This window comes from Leucopleurus acutus, assembly GCF_964270905.1.
Source record: "Leucopleurus acutus genome assembly, chromosome: 1".
NCBI classification, from domain to species: domain Eukaryota; kingdom Metazoa; phylum Chordata; class Mammalia; order Artiodactyla; family Delphinidae; genus Leucopleurus; species Leucopleurus acutus.
Window position 1 is genome coordinate 124,008,474 of NC_139142.1, and position 19,420 is coordinate 124,027,893.

At 35.7% G+C, this 19,420-nt stretch overlaps 1 protein-coding gene and 1 pseudogene across 2 annotated transcripts in view; one reads left to right on the forward strand and one right to left on the reverse strand.

The window, feature by feature from the left end:
- Positions 1 to 19,420, forward strand: part of UNC13C (unc-13 homolog C) — a gene marked incomplete at both ends in the record, with an annotated part of 586,714 nt that overhangs the window by 434,427 nt on the left and 132,867 nt on the right. The window lies entirely within an intron of this gene.
- LOC309960456 (protein phosphatase 1 regulatory subunit 14B-like) lies at positions 14,715 to 17,959 on the reverse strand (annotated as a pseudogene). Its single transcript has 2 exons — positions 17,932 to 17,959; positions 14,715 to 15,252 (listed from the first exon to the last, which is right to left on the reverse strand). The product of its transcript is annotated as a protein phosphatase 1 regulatory subunit 14B-like (transcript).

The following is a 19,420-nucleotide window of genomic DNA, read 5'->3' on the forward strand; positions in this document are numbered from 1 at the left end:
CTATAAAAGGGTCGTTAATCAAGTCCTGGTGGGTTGCTGCCTTGCAGTTACCAGTTGTTCCCTCCTATGCCTCCTTTCTTTTGCTGTGTCCCATGTTTCCCAAGTCTTGTATAATTTCTTAAAGTTTCTTACATATGAATGCCATCCTTCCCTGGAGTCTTGGCTCTTAAAGGCTTTTGTAGCATGAAATGAGATAGTGCTCGAAGTGCTTTGATATATTTACAAGGTTGTGCAACCATCATCATAATCTAAATTTAGAACATTTCATCATTGCAAAAAGAAAGCTTGCAACCCTTAGCAGGGGTGCCCACCCTGTCTGCCCACCCTCTTTGAATTGTATACATTAAACAGATGAAATTTGTGCTATGTAAATTGTATCTCAATAATGCTCTTTTAAAAAGTGATTTATAAAAAAAAAGTGATTTATAAGCAGGAATGTCATATAGATGTTTTCATTTTTTAGGCTGAAAAGAAAATTAGAGACACCTCGAGGCTAACATGTTAAAGGATTATTCTTTTATGAACTTCCCATGTGGACCATTTTTTTACCTTTTCAAAAATGCAAAGATTTAACTTTAACACATTGTCCATTATTTTTCTCAAATTATAATAGTTATTTCTCATGAACCATAAAATGTGTTTTCATGTAAGTAAATATAGAAACATAAAGTTACATGTAGGCTTAATATATTAACTATAACTAGCGATATCTGCATCATTTGTCTTTGTCAGATTCTTTCATGTAGATGCACAGACAGGTAATTTCCATTCTGAATAGGTACCAGTATTATTTATGAATATTTATGTACTTGTAATTTTAATTAGTTTTTCCCTTAGTTGAATTCTACCCGTTCACTAATTTCTGATTTTATCATCTACTGATTCTTTTTTAAATTTATTTTATTTTTTATTTATTGTTGGCTGCGTTAGGTCTTCGTTGCAGCATGCAGGCTTCTCACTGCGGTGGCTTCTCTTGTTGCGGAGCACGGGCTCTAGGCATTCGGGCTTCAGTAGTTGTGGCACGTGGGCTCAGTAACTGTGGCTTGTGGACTCTAGCGCGCAGGCTCAGTAGTTGTGGTGCACAGGCTTAGTTGCTCCGCTGCATGTGGGATCTTCCCGGACCAGGGCTCAAACCTGTGTCCCCTGCGTTGGCAGGTGGATTCCTAACCACTGCGCCACAAGGAAGCCCTCATCTACTAATTCTTGTTCTTTATCTGTATGGGAAATCGATATTGAAACTTTGAAGTCAGTGTAATGGTAGCATTGCCATTTTGCTATTCCTTTAATCTGCTTCTATTTGCCTAAGGAGAAATATGTCATGTCACTTAAAAGTAAGTATCAGAAACTGAAGAGTAATATAGTTGTGGATGAAATGTAAGAGATTTTATTTAGATAGTAAAAATTGAATTTTAATGGTATTTTATCTTTTACAGTTAAACGAAGGCATATGATATACTGAAATGCACACTTGTCACCAAAATACTTTATTACCAAAAATAATAAGGCAATTTGAGAGTATCAACCTATGAACAAATGTATAATTGACTATCATTTCATTTTTCAGAGCATGCTTCATACTCGAACATATCTTTAATTTAACCATAAAACAGTCTTTAATAGTGAGTTGAAATATTTGATGAGTGGTAGTCTCAGATTCTATATTCACTTTTTTTGTGAATAAGGAAAAATAAACTATGTGCACTCTACCCTTTAAAGTTATGATTTACCAACTCTTATTCCACTTAGGGTGATAAAGAATTATTACATTTAGTTTTAAACTCTTCAAATTATGGTATCTTAAATATTTTGGTTAGTTCTTGGTAGCCAAACCCAACTGGAATAAGCTTTCAAAGCTTTTAGGTGAGTTGGGATAAAATATATAGAAATCGTAAAATTGTATTTATTAGTCTTTGCATGCTCTTTCATATTGAATTCTGCCTTTCATTCATAAGTTTAAACATTTTTAAATGTGCTACTTGCTCATTAGGCTATTAAACTTGTCAATATATTATGAGGTAAATCAGTGTTAAATACTAATAGAAATTGAGGTACACAGAGGTTAAATGACTTGTCAAGTCATATTTCATACGCCATTCCTTTTGAAGGGGCTATCTTGCTTAAATTTGTACTAACCGAATACAACTGTTTGTATGGGAATTGAAATCACATTTTCTTTGCACTCCGTGGAAGACTGAGCCCCTGAGATTGATAACTACACTAAATACTAGCTCAGGAATTTCAAGAAGCAGAATGAGCCTGCAGGGTAATGGAGGTCTTTCATTCGCTTATTCCACAGAGAGATTCTGGAACTTGGCAGCTATATTCAATAGCTAGTGTAACTGAGAGAACAGTTGGTGCGTGGGTTTGGACAGATTTTGCCTACTTAGTGATCCAGGTCTTTCCATGGGGAATTTCACGTAGCATGAAACATGCTGCAAACTCTCTTTAGAGAAAATCTGGACAGGAGATGATAACACCCAAAACAATAACAGCAATATTTTTTTGCTTCTCATTGCCCTTGCAAACAAAGTGATTTCTTAACCCACTACTCAAGGAGGAGTAATTTTTGCAAAGAGAGTATCAGATTTGGGGATTTATTTTGGTGACTGTGTGGTTTCGTTAAATTACATATTCAAGAAAAGTAATGTATAAAGCTGATTCCATTCAGCTTTATAACATGAGCAAATTTTCCAGAATACACAATTAAAATTTTAAAATTTCAGATCTTCTTGAATATTGTATAGCTGTATTGAAAGACCACCTCTACCAATTTTACTTCTCTGAATCACAGTACTTTTCCAATATTTGTCCTCTGTCTTTATACAGGTTCTCAGAATTTACCTAGAACTACTTCCTCTTTCTATAATGTCTGAATATTTAGAATATCTAATAGAGTGTCAAGTATGCATTATCATATTTTGTCAGGATGTGCCACTAATATACATCCATCTGGTTTTATTTATTTTAAACTCTTATTTAAACTTCGAAGTTTTGATGAAATGAATTTTTGTCTCACCATCCTTGTAATATCTACATTCTGTAAAACAGATCTATTTAAAATATGTGCTGCAATCTATATAATATGAATTGATTTCAGCTGAGAAAGTAGTTTTGAAGACTGTTGGTTTTATATTATGCAAATTACTTTCTCTAGTAAAGTAGCATTTTCTGGAATTCAGAATATCCTGTAGTTACATTTACAATTTCTTCTTAACAAAATAACAGGACACGTAGTCTGACAAGTAAGAGAGTATTTCCACATAAAGTGAAACAACATATTTGAAACTGGAACAGTCTTAGAGAATCCAGATTATGTGGACTCCATATCTATAATCCCAGGAAGTACCAAATAGTCATTTGGTAAGATCATTAAAGGAAGGCTACTGCAAAAATATTCTTAAGATGTGAATTGACCTATAATTTTTATTTAAATGTATTCCTTACATCCACAAAAAAAATGTTACTCATTTATTTGACCACTAAATAAGCTAATATTATTATTTTTTAATTGAAGTATAGTTGATGTACAGTATTATACAAGTTACAGGTATACAACATAGTGATTCACAAATTTTAAAGGTTGTATTCCATTAATAGTTACTACATAATACTGGCTATATTCCTGTGTTGTACAATACATCCTTGTTAGTGAGCTAATATTTAAATGTCTATTCTGTGTCAAGCACTCTGGTAGGTACTTGGGACCAAAAAGAGAGAATCTCTGCCCTTATGGAGCATGAGTCTTGTCAAGAAGACAGGTATTGATCAAATATTCATGCTTATTTAGGTAAAAGTAACTGTGATATCTGCTATAAAAGATAAGTATATTGTGCTATTAGAACAGCTGAGAGGGACATTTTATTTTGTCAGGCAATTCAGAAAAGTATTCCCTAAGGAAGTTATTTTACAGCTGACATCTCAAGAACAGGCAGGAGTTAACCAGTTGAAAAGGGATGGAAAGACCTGTTATAATGAAAAATTTTAAAACCAGTAAATGTATTGCAAAATCTTTTCAACTACTGATTTTAAATATCATTACTAACCCTATAAGTCTATAGCTTGTGAAATTTAGAATTTACATTTCTCTGTTGGCTGCCTGCAGTGAGAGTATTTGGCTTATGTGTGGATGTGTTCACCAGTTGGGTGTGTATGGTAACAAACATGCTTCTTCCCCATGGTAAAATGAGTTTCTTTTTGGATAATTGCTCTCAGTAGTTACCACTGAGCCTCAACTATTTCTATGTTGGCAAGTCCCCAGAAGGTTCCAAAAGAGGAAATGCATGTCCATCTTTAGCTCTTTGATTCTATGTGTGATATTTTAGTCACGAAATAATTTCCAGCTGGCAAGCTTGACATACATATTCAACAGCAGCTAAATATTGTTGCTGCATCTATTACATAAGCTGCAAAGAAACTCAGTCAAGAGATGCTCCAAAATTTATAAAAGTTTTAATACTCAAACATTTGGTATTTTTATCATAAAAATCTGAGTCTCATTTATGATTGATTTGATTGTTCACATTACAGCCCTTCCCTTCCCCAGATCCATATAGTTTGTTTATTTTCCAGGCTCCCATATGTTACATCTTCAGAGTTGGGCCATTTTCCCAAAAGTCAGGCCATGGAGGAAGTTGAGTGATAGGGAATCTTTTATGAGGAGAATCAGGCGAGTTGGAATTTAAGACCTACCAGAGGGAGGTCAGTTAGTCCAACTCTGTCCGGTTGTAAACAAGAACACTGGTAACAAGGAACATCAAACGATTGCTCAAGGTCACACAGGCGGTTAGGACACAGCTGAGGTGCGTAAACCACCTTCTCCAGAATCTGTCCAGTATAGTTTGTATTATACATTTATAGGATAATGATTAAAATCATCACTTGAAACCCATGAAATTAAAAATGGTTTTTGACTATGTTTAAGTATTGCTACAATTTGGGTATACAATAAAGTAATTACTCCTATGTCCTTACATCTTTTATCTTACGTTCTTTGACTATCTAAAACTCAGAAATTGGTCTTTTAGCAGGGGTCAGTGTGTTTATAAGTAGAAATAAGGTAAATAGATCCCAAGCAATCATCAGCTTAGCAAAGTATATGATGGGGTGTACGGAAAGCCTATAGGAAAGGAAAGCCTATAGGAAAGGAAAGCCTATAGGCTTTCTCAGTAAAAAGAAGAAAAAGGGCCACATTCTTGGCCCAGACCAAGTGAGATTTTCAGGTCAAATTACTGAACCAGCAGCTATGATCCTACAGTAAATTCTAAGCCTCATAAAGTTTGTGATTAAATCCTTACAAATTCAATTGATTTTCCTATGAGTGTCTCCTAATGGCCCTGATTCTTCTACTAAAATATGGATGGAAAGGGGATCACAATATAAAGATGCCCATCTGCTGGCTTTTCTTCTAGTAGAAAGTGCTGTGTCTACAAAAGAGTTGTATTTTAAACCTTCAGTTCCCTTTTTTCCAAGGCTTTGTGCTCACCGATTATAAGCATGCACATTTTTAAAATGTAGATTTAAGTATGGCTCACCCCTCTACGCTAGTCAACATGAGGCATCCTCTTTCTGAGTGAATTCCTGGATTCATATACTCAGAATCTCCTCAGTGCTAAAATGCTAAGTAGAATATATCTTAATGCATATACCCTTGCCTTAAAGGCACATGATCCACGTGGATCCACGGTTCATATTTGTATTTAGGTACAATTTCTCTGCCTTTTGAACTGCTTTGATCTATGTATCTGTGACTTACAATTAGCCTCTCTAGAGGGTTGGTGGTGGAGAAATATCTCTAGAATCCCAAAGTGAAATCAATAATTCATCCTTTTTCCAAAGCTGTTCTTCCTCTGCTGTACTTGACAGCGTCACTCTGAGCCCAGGAACCCCACTCACATCCTCAGATCAGACTAAGTGCTCCACTCTTCCTTACTTCTCTTCTGCAGGGTCAAAGCTCCAACAGTCTACTTTTAAGTGTCCTCCTCTTTTCTCCCTTCTTCTCAAACCCACTCACAACTTCACTAGTACAAGACAAGATCATCTTCCCTATGGATTCCTTCCTAGATGCCAAGCTTCTCAAATTGCCTCTCTCCTGCTGCATAAGGTCTGTCTAAAATTCTCTCTCCCTCTCTCCCCCCTCTCTCTTCTTCCCTCCCTCTCTCCCTCTCTCATCCTCCCTCTCTCCCTCTCCCTCTCTTCTACATGGAATTGTTCTAAATATAAAACATGTTGGTAAGATTCCATTAATAACAATATTATGTCCAACATCTTTGCATTGAATAGCTACTTAATTCTTCATGAATGCCATTTATGTGTAGGTATATTACTGTTCCAAAAGGAGAAGTCAGAAGCCAGTGCCTTTGCCAGTTTTAATTAGACTGGGTAATCTAAAGCTTCAATTAAAATATAAAATAGAAACAATAATTCTCTGCTTCACGATGCAAGAAAAATGGTTCCTTTGTTGGTAATTTTGAATTTATTTAACTTATGTTTTATTGTTCAATAATCATAACAGAAATAGATTTTTAAGTTAGCCATGATCCTCCTTCTCCATTTTCTACTGCTACATATGCACACAGAATTTTGTATAACTGTAATAATAGCATAAATGCACTTCTGTATTTTTTCATGTTTTATGAATTTTGGCATATTGATAGAGTTTCAGAATCTTTTCAGTAGTTACATAATATTTCACCACATCCGTAAACCTCAGCTTTTTAACCAACTCTCTATTTTTGGATAATCAGGTTAATAGCATTCTTTAAATTACAGTGAATAACGCTACAATGAAAATGTTCTTGTATTATGATTTTTCCTCATTTTGTTTACATCCTTGGGGCAAATTCCCAGTAGAATCATTGAATATCAACAGTATGATTAATACTGTGTATATTTCTTGAAATGTGTTACCAAATCATGTACTGAAGTTTTCACCAGTGTGCACTGTCACCAGGGGATGGCTATGCTTGTTTCAGCCCACCTTCAACAGAATAGAATATTGGAAAGACTTTAAGTTTGCTGTTTTAATAAAGTGGTACCTCGTTATGTGTTTATACTTTGAATTTCTTTCATAACTAAGGAATTGAACATTTTTTCATATGTTTGTTGACTAATTTTACTTGTTTTTTTAATTCATGTCCCTGCCCTTGAAATATTGGTCTTTAATTCAATGAATACTATTTTAATTTTTAATCTCTATGGCTTCTTTATACAATATAGCTTTTAATTTTTAAAACTATTGCTGCATATATTTTTTTCAGGATGGATTCCATTTAAATTGCATTATTTTTGTTATAAGGTTTTTTTAATATCATATGATCTATCTTTATGGTTTCTTTTAGTTTCAATGTTATGCAGCAAAATATGTTGTTAGTTTCTAATGTTATTTCTGTATGTATGTTAATTCTTTGATCCCTTTGGTCTTCATTTTAGTGTTAAAAATCCATTTTATAATAGAAATATGTCATATGTTTTTGTGGTTATGGGAATAATTCAGTTGCACAGAGGAAAAATTTATGATGCAGAAGAGATAGTACATGATTGCAACAGCCAAGTCTTTGAGTGGGAGAAGTTGGCTATTATTCAGTACACAAGTGGACTGCTTAGCTTTAGGTAGTAGTAGAGGTAGTTCAGTCATAGTAGCAAGAGAGGAAAAGTACATGGCTTTAGGAGGCAAAATGGTAAGTGTGGTAGTGGAATCTCAGTGATCTGCTAAGAGTGAAGAGAGGACAAGGGTTCTTGTATGTTTGTGGAAAGAGAAGAACAGGAATATAAAATAATACTCTCAGAGCATAGGGGCCAAGTGCTTAGTGAACTGTGGAGATGGCTGTCCATATGGAGGGCCCTTTTGACATTTGTGGCCATTATTTTAGATAACAACAGCCAGCATGGTGATGTTTTTTCCAGTCCTGTTGAGACACTAGGATACGGGCACAGAAGAGATAAGGAATTGGTTTTACACAGGTTTGTCCTTGGCCAGGAGAGTATGACAAAGGGAGACGCCAAGTATTTGAGGGTATATATAAAAAAAGAGATTACAGTCATGGACCGTAGACTCTCAGGTAGTTAAAGAGAAAGTAAAGTTATGAATGAGGTCATTTAGAGAGAAAATGTGGGTCTCAGTGGATATAAGAAGGAGCGAGGTAAAGTAGTAGTCAAAGAGCACGATGCCTTTCAAAGAGCAGAATGCTAAAAATTGAGATTTAGAGTGAGTGTGCTTGTTGGTACCGACATGATCTAAGGTCAGACCATAGAAAGGGATGGCTGTCGTGGGAGGGAGGACAACCCCAAGGGAGAGTGGAGCTCAGAGCTGAGAACCAAGACACTAACTAGGTCATCTACATAGTTATCAAGGTCACAAAAAATGAAGACAGTAGTGATTGCGAAGAGAAAAAAGCAGTGGGCTAAGAAATGTAAATCCAGTATTGATAGTAATTTCCAGTAAGGTTGTATCATTAAAGATTTCTGTTAATGGTTTTGAAAGTGTCTGCTTCTCCATATCTTGCCAATACCAGGTATTATCAATATGCTTAATTGTTATCAATCTCCTGGGTGAAATTATCTTGGGATTGGATTTTCCTTTTCTAACAACAAGTACAGTTGATCATCTTTTCCTGTCTAGTCATTTGTATTTCCTTTTCCATTCATGAGTTTGACCATTTTTCTGCTGATGTGTTCACCTTTTATTAGCTACTTGAAAGAAATCTTCCTGGAATAGAGAAATTCCCTCTGAGATGTAAACTGCCTTGCAAGTGCTTTCCAAATTTTTTTTATTAGTTATCTATTTTATACATATTAGTGTATATGTCAATCCCAATCTCCCAATTCATCCCACTACAACCCCCCCACCCCGGCTTTCCCCCCTTGCTGTCCATACGTTTGTTCTCTGCATCTGTGTCTCTATTTCTGCCTTGCAAACCGCTTCATCTGTACCATTTTTCTAGATTCCACATGTATGCGTTAATATACGATATTCGGAAATCTGTTTTTCTCTCTCTGACTTCTTTGTATGACATTCTCTAGGTCCATCCACATCTCTACAAATGACCCAATTTCATTCCTTTTTATAGCTAAGTAATATTCCATTGTATATGTGTACCACATCTTTATCCATTCATCTGTCGATAAGCATTTAGGTGGCTTCCATGACCTGACTATTGTAAATAGTGCTGGAATGAACATTGGGGTGAATGTGTCTTTTTGAATTATGGTTTTCTCTGGGTATATGCCCATCAGTGGGATTGCTGGGTCATATGGTAGTTCTATTTTTAGTTTTTTAAGCAACCTCAATACTGTTCTCCATAGTGGCTGTTATCAGTTTACATTCCCACCAACAGTGCAAGAGGGTTCCCTTTTCTCCATGCCCTCTCCAGCATTTGTTGTTGTAGATTTTCTAATCATGCAAATTCTAACTGATGTGAGGTGATACCTCATTGTAGTTTTGACTTGTACTTAATGTGCCTCTTGGCCATTTGTATGTCTTCGTTGGAGAAATGTCCATTTAGGTCTTCTGCCCATTTTTTGATCGGGTTGTTTGTTTTTTTAATATTAAGCTGCGTGAGCTGTTTATATATTTTGGAGATTAATCCTTTGTCCGTTGATTCGTTTGCAAATATTTTCTCCCATTCTGAAGGTTGTCTTTTCGTCTTGTTTATAGTTCCTATGCTGTACAAAAGCTTTTAAGTTTCATTAGGTCCCATTTGTTTATTTTTATTTTCATTTCTCTAGGAGGTGGGTCAAAAAAGATCTTGCTGTGATTTATGTCAATGTGATTTATGTGATTTATGTGATTTATTTTCTTCCTATGTTTTCCTCTAAGAGTTTTATAGTGTCTGGCCTTACACTTAGGTGTTTAATCAACTTTGAGTTTATTTTTGTGTATGGTATTAGGGAGTGTTCTAATTTCACTCTTTTACATGTAGCTGTCCAGTTTTCCCAGCACCACTTATTGAAGAGACTCCATTGTATATTTTCTCCATTGTATATTCTTGCCTTCTTTGTCATAGGTGCGTGGGTTTATCTCTGGGCTTTCTATCCTGTTCCATTGATCTATATTTGTGTTTTTGTGCCAGTACCATACTATCTTCATTACTGTAGCTTTGTAGTATGGTCTGGAATCCGAGGGAGCCTGATTCCTTCAGCTCTGTTTTTCTTTCTCAAGATTGCTTTTGCTATTTGGGCTCTTTTGTGTTTCCATACAAATTGTGAAATATTTTGTTCTAGTTCTGTGAAAAATGCCAGTGGTAGTTTGATAGGGATTGCATTGAATCTGTAGATTGCTTTGGGTAGTAGAGTCATTTTCACAATGTTGATTCTTCCAATCCAAGAACATGGTATATTTCTCCATCTGTTTGTATCATCTTTAATTTCTTTCATCAATGTCTTATAGTTTTCTGCATACAGATCTTTTGTCTCCTTAGGTAGGTTTATTCCTAGGTATTTTATTCTTTTTGTTGCAATGGTAAATCGGAGTGTTTCCTTAACTTCTCTTTCAGATTTTTCATCATTAGTGTATAGGAATACAGGAGAGTTCTGTGCATTAATTTTGTATCCTGCTACTTTACCAAATTCAGTGATTAGCTCTAGTAGTTTTCTGTTAGCATCTTTAAGATTCTCTATGTATACTGTCATGTCATCTGCAAACAGTGACAGTTTTACCTCTTCTTTTCCAATTTGTATTCCTTTTATTTCTTTTTCTTCTCTGATTGCTGTGGCTAGGACTTCCAAAACTATGTTGAATAATAGTGGTGAGAGTGGACATCCTTGTCTTGTTCCTGATCTTAGAGGAATGCTTTCAGTTTTTCACCATTGAGAATAATGTTTGCTGTGGGTTTGTGGTATATGGACTTTATTATTTTACATAGGTTCCCTCTATGCCCACTTTCTGGAGAGTTTTCATCATAAATGGGTGTTGAATTTTGTCAGAAGTCTTTTCTGCATCTATTGAGATGATCATATGGATTTATTCTTCAGTTTGTTAATATGGTTTATCACATTAGTTGATTTGCGTATACTGAAAAATCCTTGCATCCCTTGGATAAATCCCACTTGATCATGGTGTATGTTCCTTTAAATGTTTGTTAGATTCTGTTTGCTAGTATTTTGTTGAGGATGTTTGCATCTACATTTACCAGTGATAGTGGTCTGTAATTTTCCTTTTTTGTAGTATCTTTGTCTGGTTTTGGTGTCTGGTGGCCTCATAGAATGAGTTTGGGAGTGTTCCTTCCTCTGCAATTTTTTGGAAAAATTTGAGAAGGATGGGTGTTAGCTCTTCTCTAAATGTTTGATAGAATTCACCTGTGAAGCCATCTGGTCCTGGACTTTTGTTTTTTGGAAGATTTTTAATCACAGTTTCAATTTCATTACTTGTGATTGATCTTTTCATATTTTCTATTTCTTCCTGGTTCAGTCTTGGAAGGTTATACCTTTTTAAGAATTCCTCCATTTCTTCCAGGTTGTCCATTTCATTGGCATAGAGTTGCTTGTAATAGCCTCTTATGATGCTTTTTTCTGCAGTGTCTGTTGTAACTTCTCCTTTTTCATTCCTAATTTTATTGCTTTGAGTCCTCTGCCTCTTTTTCTTGATGAGTCTGGCTAAAGGTTTATCAATTTTGTTTATCTTCTCAAAAAAGCACCCTTTAATTTTATTGAGCTTTGCTATTGTTTTCTTTATTTCTATTTCATTTATTTCTGCTCTGATATTTATGATTTCTTTTCTTCTACTAACTTTGCATTTTATTTGTTCTTCTTTCTCTAGCTAGCTCCTTTAGGTGTAAGGTTAGATTGCTTATTTGAGATTTTTCTTGTTTCTTGTGGTAGGATTGTATTGCTATAAACTTCCCCCTTAGACCTGCTTTTGCTGCATCCCATAGGTTTTGGATCATCATGTTTTCATTGTCATTTGTTTCTAGGTATTTTCTGATTTCCTCTTTAGTGATCTCTTAGTTATTTAGTAACATATTGTTTAGCCTGTATGTGTTTACGTTTTCACGTTTTCTTTTCCCTGTAATTCTAATCTCATAGTGTTGTGGTCAGAAAAGATGCTTGATATGATTTCAATTTTCTTAAATTTACCGAGGCTTGTTTTGTGACCCACGATGTGATCTGTCGTGGAGACTGTTCTGTGTGCACTTGAGAAGAAAGTTAATCTGCTGTTTTTGGATGGAATGTCCTATACGTATCAATTAAATCTATCTGGTCTATTGTGTCATTTCAAGTTTGTGTTTCCTTAATTTTCTGTGTGGATGATCTGTCCATTGGTGTAAGTGAGGTGTTAAAGTCCCCCCACTATTATTGTGTTACTGTCGATTTCCTCTTTTATAGCTGTTAGCAGTTTCCTTATGTATTGAGCTGCTCCTATGTTGGGTGCATATATATTTATAATTATTGTATCTTCTTTATGGATTAATCCCTTGATCATTATGGAGTGTTCTTCCTTGTCTCTTGTAACGTTCTTTATTTTAAGGTCTATTTTATCTGATAATGAGTATTGCTACTCCAGCTTACTTTTGCTTTCCTTTTGCATGGAATATCTTTTTCCACCCCCTCACTTTCAGTCTGTATGTGTCCATAGGTCTGAAGTGGATCTCTTGTAGACAGCATATGTATGGGTCTTGTTTTTGTATCCATTCAGTGAGCCTGTGTCTTTTGTTTGGAGCATTTAGTCCATTCACATTTAAGTAATTATCGTTATTTATGTTCCGATTGCCATTTTCTTAATTGTTTTGGGTTTGTTTTTGTACGTCCTTTTGTTCTCTTGTGTTTCCCATTTAGAGAAGTTCCTTTAGCATTTGTTGTAGAGCTGGTTTGGTGGTGCTGAAATCTCTTAGTTTTGCTTGTCTGTAAAGCTTTTGACTTCTCCATTGAATCTGAATGAGATCCTTGCTGGGTAGAGTAATCTTGGTTGTAGATTCTTCCTTTTCATCACTTTAAGTATATCGTGCAACCTCCTTCTGGCTTGTAGAGTTTCTGCTGAGAAATCAGCTGTTAACTTATGGGAGTTCCCTTGTATGTTGTTTGTTGTTGTTCCCTTTTGGCTTTTAATAATTTTACTTTGTCTTTAATTCTTGTCAGTTTGATTACTGTGTGTCTCGGCATGTTTCTCCTTGGGCTTATTGTGGCTGGGACTCTGCCCTTCCTTGACTTGGGTGGCTATTTACTTTCCCATGTTAGGGAAGTTTTTGACTATAATCTCTTCAAATATTTTATCAGGTCCTTTCTCTCTTCTCCTTCTGGGACCCCTATGATGCAAATGTTGGTTCATTTTATGTTGTCCCAGAGGTCTCTTAGGGTGTCTTCATTTCTTTTCATTCTTTTTTCTTTATTCTGTTCTGTTCTAGTGATTTCCACCAGTCTGTCTTCCAGGTCACTTATCCGTTCTTCTGCCTCAGTTATTCTGCTATTGATTCCTTCTAGTGTATTTTCCATTTCAGTTTTTCTATCGTTCATCTCTGTTTGTTTGTTGTTTAATTCTTCTAGGTCTTTGTTAAACATTTCTTGCATCTTCTTGATCTTTGCCTCCATTTTTTTCCCCAAGGTCCTGAATCATCTTCACTATCATTATTCTGAATTCTTTCTCTGGAAGGTTGCCTATGTCCACTTCATTTAGTTGTTTTTCTGGTGTTTTATATTGTCCCTTCATCTGGTACATAGTCCTCTGCCTTTCATTTTGTCTTTCTTTCTTTGAATGTGGTTTTCTTTCCACAGGCTGCAGGATTGTAGTTCTTTTTGCTTCTGCTGTCTGCCCTCTGGTGGATGAGGCTATCTCTGGACATTGAGAGGAGACTCCTGTGGGTCATCCCTTAGTGAAAGCAGCCAGGGGAAACAAAAGCCTATTCTGTGTTAGTGTTGGAGGGTCTGCTGCAGAGGCAAGTCCAATTATTTTATATTGATATTTTAGTGAAGTATTAATAAATCTTCCCATTCTTAAAAATAAACATTACAATTAGTATATATTTAGTAATCAATTAACTGTGTACATAAAGCATCAGATTGATATTTTTTTATTTGGATTTAATTGATTCTTCTAAAGGACCAAAGTGTATTGTATATGAGTTAAATATTTTTTAAACTTTATAGTGGCTGTAGTTAGTACAAGGAAAAAGACAGGTCTTAAGTTTAAAAGCCTTTTACTTGACTTCATTTGAACAGCTTAGTTTCTCAACAGCAACCCCACACATATATAGGCAGTACTGCTTCAGATAAATTTGTTGGATTTTTTGGTAGAAAATGAGAGTTAAATTAATGTAACACTAAGAGAAATGCAACTTTATTCACTATTTTCCTGACTGATGAAAAGGTATTAAAAACTCACAAATGGAGTACTTGTAAAGGATAAACAATTTCAGAGGTCTTCACACATTGATTTTTCTCTATATCTTAAAACTTCTATAATAACATGCTTCACTAAAATTTTCATTTATTGTCTAGCTCCAAGGATAATGGAAGCTGATTTGCTATATATACAGTAGAATTTTTTTTTAACTGCATCAAAGGCATATCCTAGCTCTGCTAAAGGGCCTGCACCACAGTCAATATAAAAGCACAAAAAGTCCCATCAGTTTAATAATAATAAAACCCAAAAAATGGAAAACTGAGGGTGCAGGGAATAGGCCCCTGGGCCAGGGGCATGGGGAGCCCTGCTCATGGCACCAGGCCTGGCCACAGGGCTCCCCTGGTATTGCTGTTGCTACAAGGTTGGGGGTCAGCAGTTGTCCTGTGGGAGCCATCGTTCACCTGGGTTGAGGACCCTTACTTCTTTTGGGGTGTGCTCAGCTTCTGCATGCCCCAGATCTTGCTCAGCTGGCCAGAGCTCAAGGCCTCAGTGGGTTTGTAACAGTCAACCAGCAGCTCCTTGACCCTGGCAGCTCGGGTGTCATTCATCACTCTCCATGTCCAGGAGTTCATCCACATCAATTTCCAGCTCCAGGATCTCCTCTTCCTGGCAGTTGTAGAGGTGAGTGATCTGCTCCAGGATCCACTCCTCCAGGTTGAGGCGCTTCCGTAGCTCCTTGCGGTTGTACTTGACTGTGACCTTCCCTTGGCGCCTCACTGGTCCCTCATCGTCTGCGCCACCTGGGCCCTCGCCTGCAGCCCCAGGGTGGCTCTGAAAGTAGATGCGGGGTCCTGGGCCACCACTCCCTGGTCCAGGGGCCGGAGCCACCAACGCCGCACCCCCCACAGGGCCAAGTATGTGTGTCAGGCTCCTCCTTGTGCTGCCGCCTCCAGGATGCCTACCGGCTGGCTCCAGGCCCCTGGCTAGGGTTAGCTCATGAGCTCAGCTCCACAGTGCTCCTCATGGCTCCGCAGCAAGGGCAGCGGCGGCGGGAGTGCCTGGGGGCAGATGCAGCATGTGGCATCCCCAGAGCTGGCCTGGCCACACCCCGCCCCCTCCTCGCCAATCCCTAGAATTTTTTCTGTATATTAAATTGATAACACTTATCTGGTAGCAGCATTCAGTGTCATGCAATATGTATTGATGCTATTGTTATCTGCTTTTGGAATAAGTCTGTGAGGTACTTCAGCTTGAAAGAAGCAATAAATGAACCAAAAAACAAATGATAACTAATGAGACAGTGAAGAGAACAGGGTAAATTCCCAGATTTCAAATGAACTGTACTATTTTGTGACTCCACTCATCCTCAGATTATCCTATATATATATATTCAGTCACCAAGAATACATCATAAGATAATTATTTATATGTAGTGGTCTCCATAGTTATTTAGCCAATCCTTTTAGCCCTTGAATGATTAATTCCAATTCATTTATTCAAAGTTTTTTGAGCTCTTACTTTTTACAAACACTGATGTAAACACTAGAGTTAACATGATAAAAAAAAAGGGGGGGTGAATCTCCACATTATAGCTTGATTAGAGTAAGAGTTAATAAGAAAATACAAAGAATCATTAGTATGACTCCCAAGCTAAGTGAGAGGTCAGCATGGACTAATACTAGCAAGTGATAACTTCTTATATGTGTAATTGGAGTTTCCAAAGAAGTAAAGAGAGTCAGAGACAGTTGTTGAGATGGAAGATAGGTAAAGAAAATCTAATATGTGGAAATAGAGCCCCTGGAGAAGGAAAAACAAAAGAAAGCAATAGAATTTTTGTTTAAAATTGTAATAAAAGAAAATTTTGTAGAAATAAAAGACTTCCAGGTACAAATCGACAAGGCTGACTTAATACTAGAAAATCAACTTGGAATTGTCAACTTTGAAACAGATCCTGGTAAATTTATTGGATCTTAAAGATAACGGAGATATCTTCAGGGTCTCTAGTCATAAAGTGATTAGGATCTTTTTTTAAAAAGCCCCAGAAAACTACCAAGCCCCTTCCACACTGTGAAGATAAAAGAAGTCACATTCTGCAAGACTGAAAGGGCCTCCACCAGAACATGACCATGCTGGAGGCTTGACCTTGGACTTCCTAGATCTAGAACTGTGAGAAATAAATGTTTGTTGCTTATAAGCCACCTAGTCTATGGCATTTGGTTATAGCAGCCCAAACAGACTAAGACAAAAGGCTAGTTTATTATTGGGAAATCCACTAATATCATATAACATATTAATAGGCATAAGAAGAAAAAGCAGATGATAGTCTCCATGGAAAAAATACTGAAAAAGTATTTGACAAAATTCAATACATATAAACATTCAAGAACATAGAAATCAATGGATATTTCCCTTACCATATTTCATAAAAATAATTATATATTTTTATACCTCTAGATATGTATGTGTATATATATTAAATATATATGAAATAGAGACATAATGCAAATTTGGCAAAATATTGACCATTGTTGAGTCTGAGTAAAGAATATATGGGAGTTCATTGTACTAGTCTCGCAACCTTTCTGTAATTTTTACATTATATCAAAATAAAATATTGTACAATTCACTATTTCTGAATAATAGAGATGAAAAATTGGCTAAACAATGTCATTTTCTGTGTCTAATCCTTTTTAACCAAGTTACTGTAATAGTCTTTTAATATGGTAGTTCTTGTTACGACTACAATTAATTGTTACAATTACTGCCATTTATAAAGTATATTTCAGTATTGGCACATTTATACAGTGTTATCTCACTGAGTTTTCACAAAACAACCTGTTTTCACAAAACAGCCTGAAATGGGGAAAGTCCCATTTTACAGAAGAGGAAACTGAGCCTTCTAGGAGTAAAATGGTTTGCCCAAGTTGACAGGGCAGTAAGTGATGGATTCAAGACAAAAATTCATGTCTCTGTCTCCCTTGCTGTCTCAAATCTTTCCTCCAGTGCATCCATCTAACCCCAAAGACATGAGTTTTTCTATACTTTTGCTTAAGTGTGGGGATTATATCCTAGGCTTCTTTTGTATTCCCATAGCACAATATGTGGCTTGCACATCACAAACAATCAATAATACTTGTTGAATTAAGTTAAATTACAATGTAGTATGAATAAATAAAAAGGGAAAGAGAAAAGAATAAGTCTGTGCTTAAATAGTTCCCTACATATATTAATTCTCTTTGTCTTAATTTTCACATAAAAATTTGTTAGCTGACACAATGAAAAATTTAGGTAAATGAATATGAGCGATTGATTATATAAAGGTGGTATTGCAAATGTAAACAAAATATTTTACTAGTATTTTAACTTTCAGGTGGGAATTTTATTGATGGTAAGTTCAATAAAGAAGGGGGAAAATACCAAGATGTGTTTTTCATACTCTGTCTATTCTGAAAAGTGTTGGCCTAGATATAGTGCAGATGACATCATGTAATTTATATGTTCATAAATCCTCCAGTACATGAAGTACCTTCAGTCAGTGACCAATGCCTAAAGGATGAGGTATATTTTTACTGAGTACACATTTTATTGAACTATAACATGCATAGAGAAATTGTGCAAATAATAGGTGTCCAGCTGGATAGATTTATACACAGTGCACTTACCTGTTAACAGAACCTCAGAAGTCCCCATCATGTTCCTTTCCAGTCACTACCTAATGCCTCTGATAAAATTACTCACTATTTTGACTTCTAACATGATATAATACTTCTGCCCGTTGTGGAGCTTCATTTACATCAAACCATAGAATACGTTCTATTTTGTGCTGGGAGTCTTTCATTGAACATTATTTTTTTTGAGACATTACCCACATAGTCTGTTCATTCTCATTACAGTATTATGTTCCAGTGTACAAATATGCCACTATTTATTTATTCATTTTACTATTGAGGTATATTTGGGTAGTTTCCAATTTTAGACTATTAAAGTGGTGCTATGAATGTTCTTATTCACGTTACAGCGGATATATATGTACACATATCTGTCATGGATATATCCAAGGAGTGGACTTACTAAGTCATAGAGATGCATATGTTCAGTTTAGTAGATATTACAAACTAGTTTTCCAAAGTGATTATACCAGTTACCTGGCCCATCAACAGTGTATACAAGTTCCAATTGCTCCACATCTCCACCAACTTGCTATTGCCTGTCTTTTTCATTCTAGCCATTTTGATAGACGTGTAATGGTAATTAAAATTGTAGTTTAATTTCTGCTTTCCCAATGACTAAGAAAGTGAAATACTTCTTCATAAGGTTTTTGGCCATTTGGCTATTTCTTTTGTGAGCTACCTTTTCAATCTTTTGTCCATTTTTTTAATTGAGCTCTAACATTTTCTTAAAACTTTTAAGCTCTTTATATATTGTAGATATTAGCCTTTTGTTGGATATTTGTATTGCAAATATTTTCTCAGTCTGTGACTTGCTTTTTTACTCTCTTAATAATGTCTTTATTGATGTATAGTTGATTTACAATATTATATTAGTTTCAGGTATACAGCTTAGTGATTCAGTATTTTCACAGATTATACTTCATTAAAAGTTATTACAATATAATGGCTATAATTCCCTGTGCTATACAATATATCCTTGTTGCTTATCTATTTTATAGTAGTTTGTATCTCTTAATCGCATACCTCTAATATGCCTCTCCCCCCTTCCCTCTTTCTTTGGGTAACCACTAGTTTGTTTTCTAAATTTGTGAGTCTTTTTCTGTTTTGCATATACATTCACTTGTATTATTTTTTTAGATTCCACGTGTATGTGACTTATTTTACTAAGCATAGTATTTTCTAGGTTCATCTATGTTGCTGCAAATAGCAGAATTCCATTCTTTTTATAGCTGAGAAATATTATATTGTATATATATACCACATCTTCTTTATCTGTTTGTCTGTTGATGGGCACTTGGGTTGCTTCTATGTCTTGGCTATTGTAAAAATGCTGCTAAGAACATGGGGTGCATGTATCTTTCTGAATTAGAGTTTTCATCTTCTCTGAATATATGCCCAGGAGTGGGATTGCTGGATCATATGGAAGTTCTAGTTTTAGTTTTTTGAGGAAGCTTCATACCGTTTTCCATAGTGGCTGCAC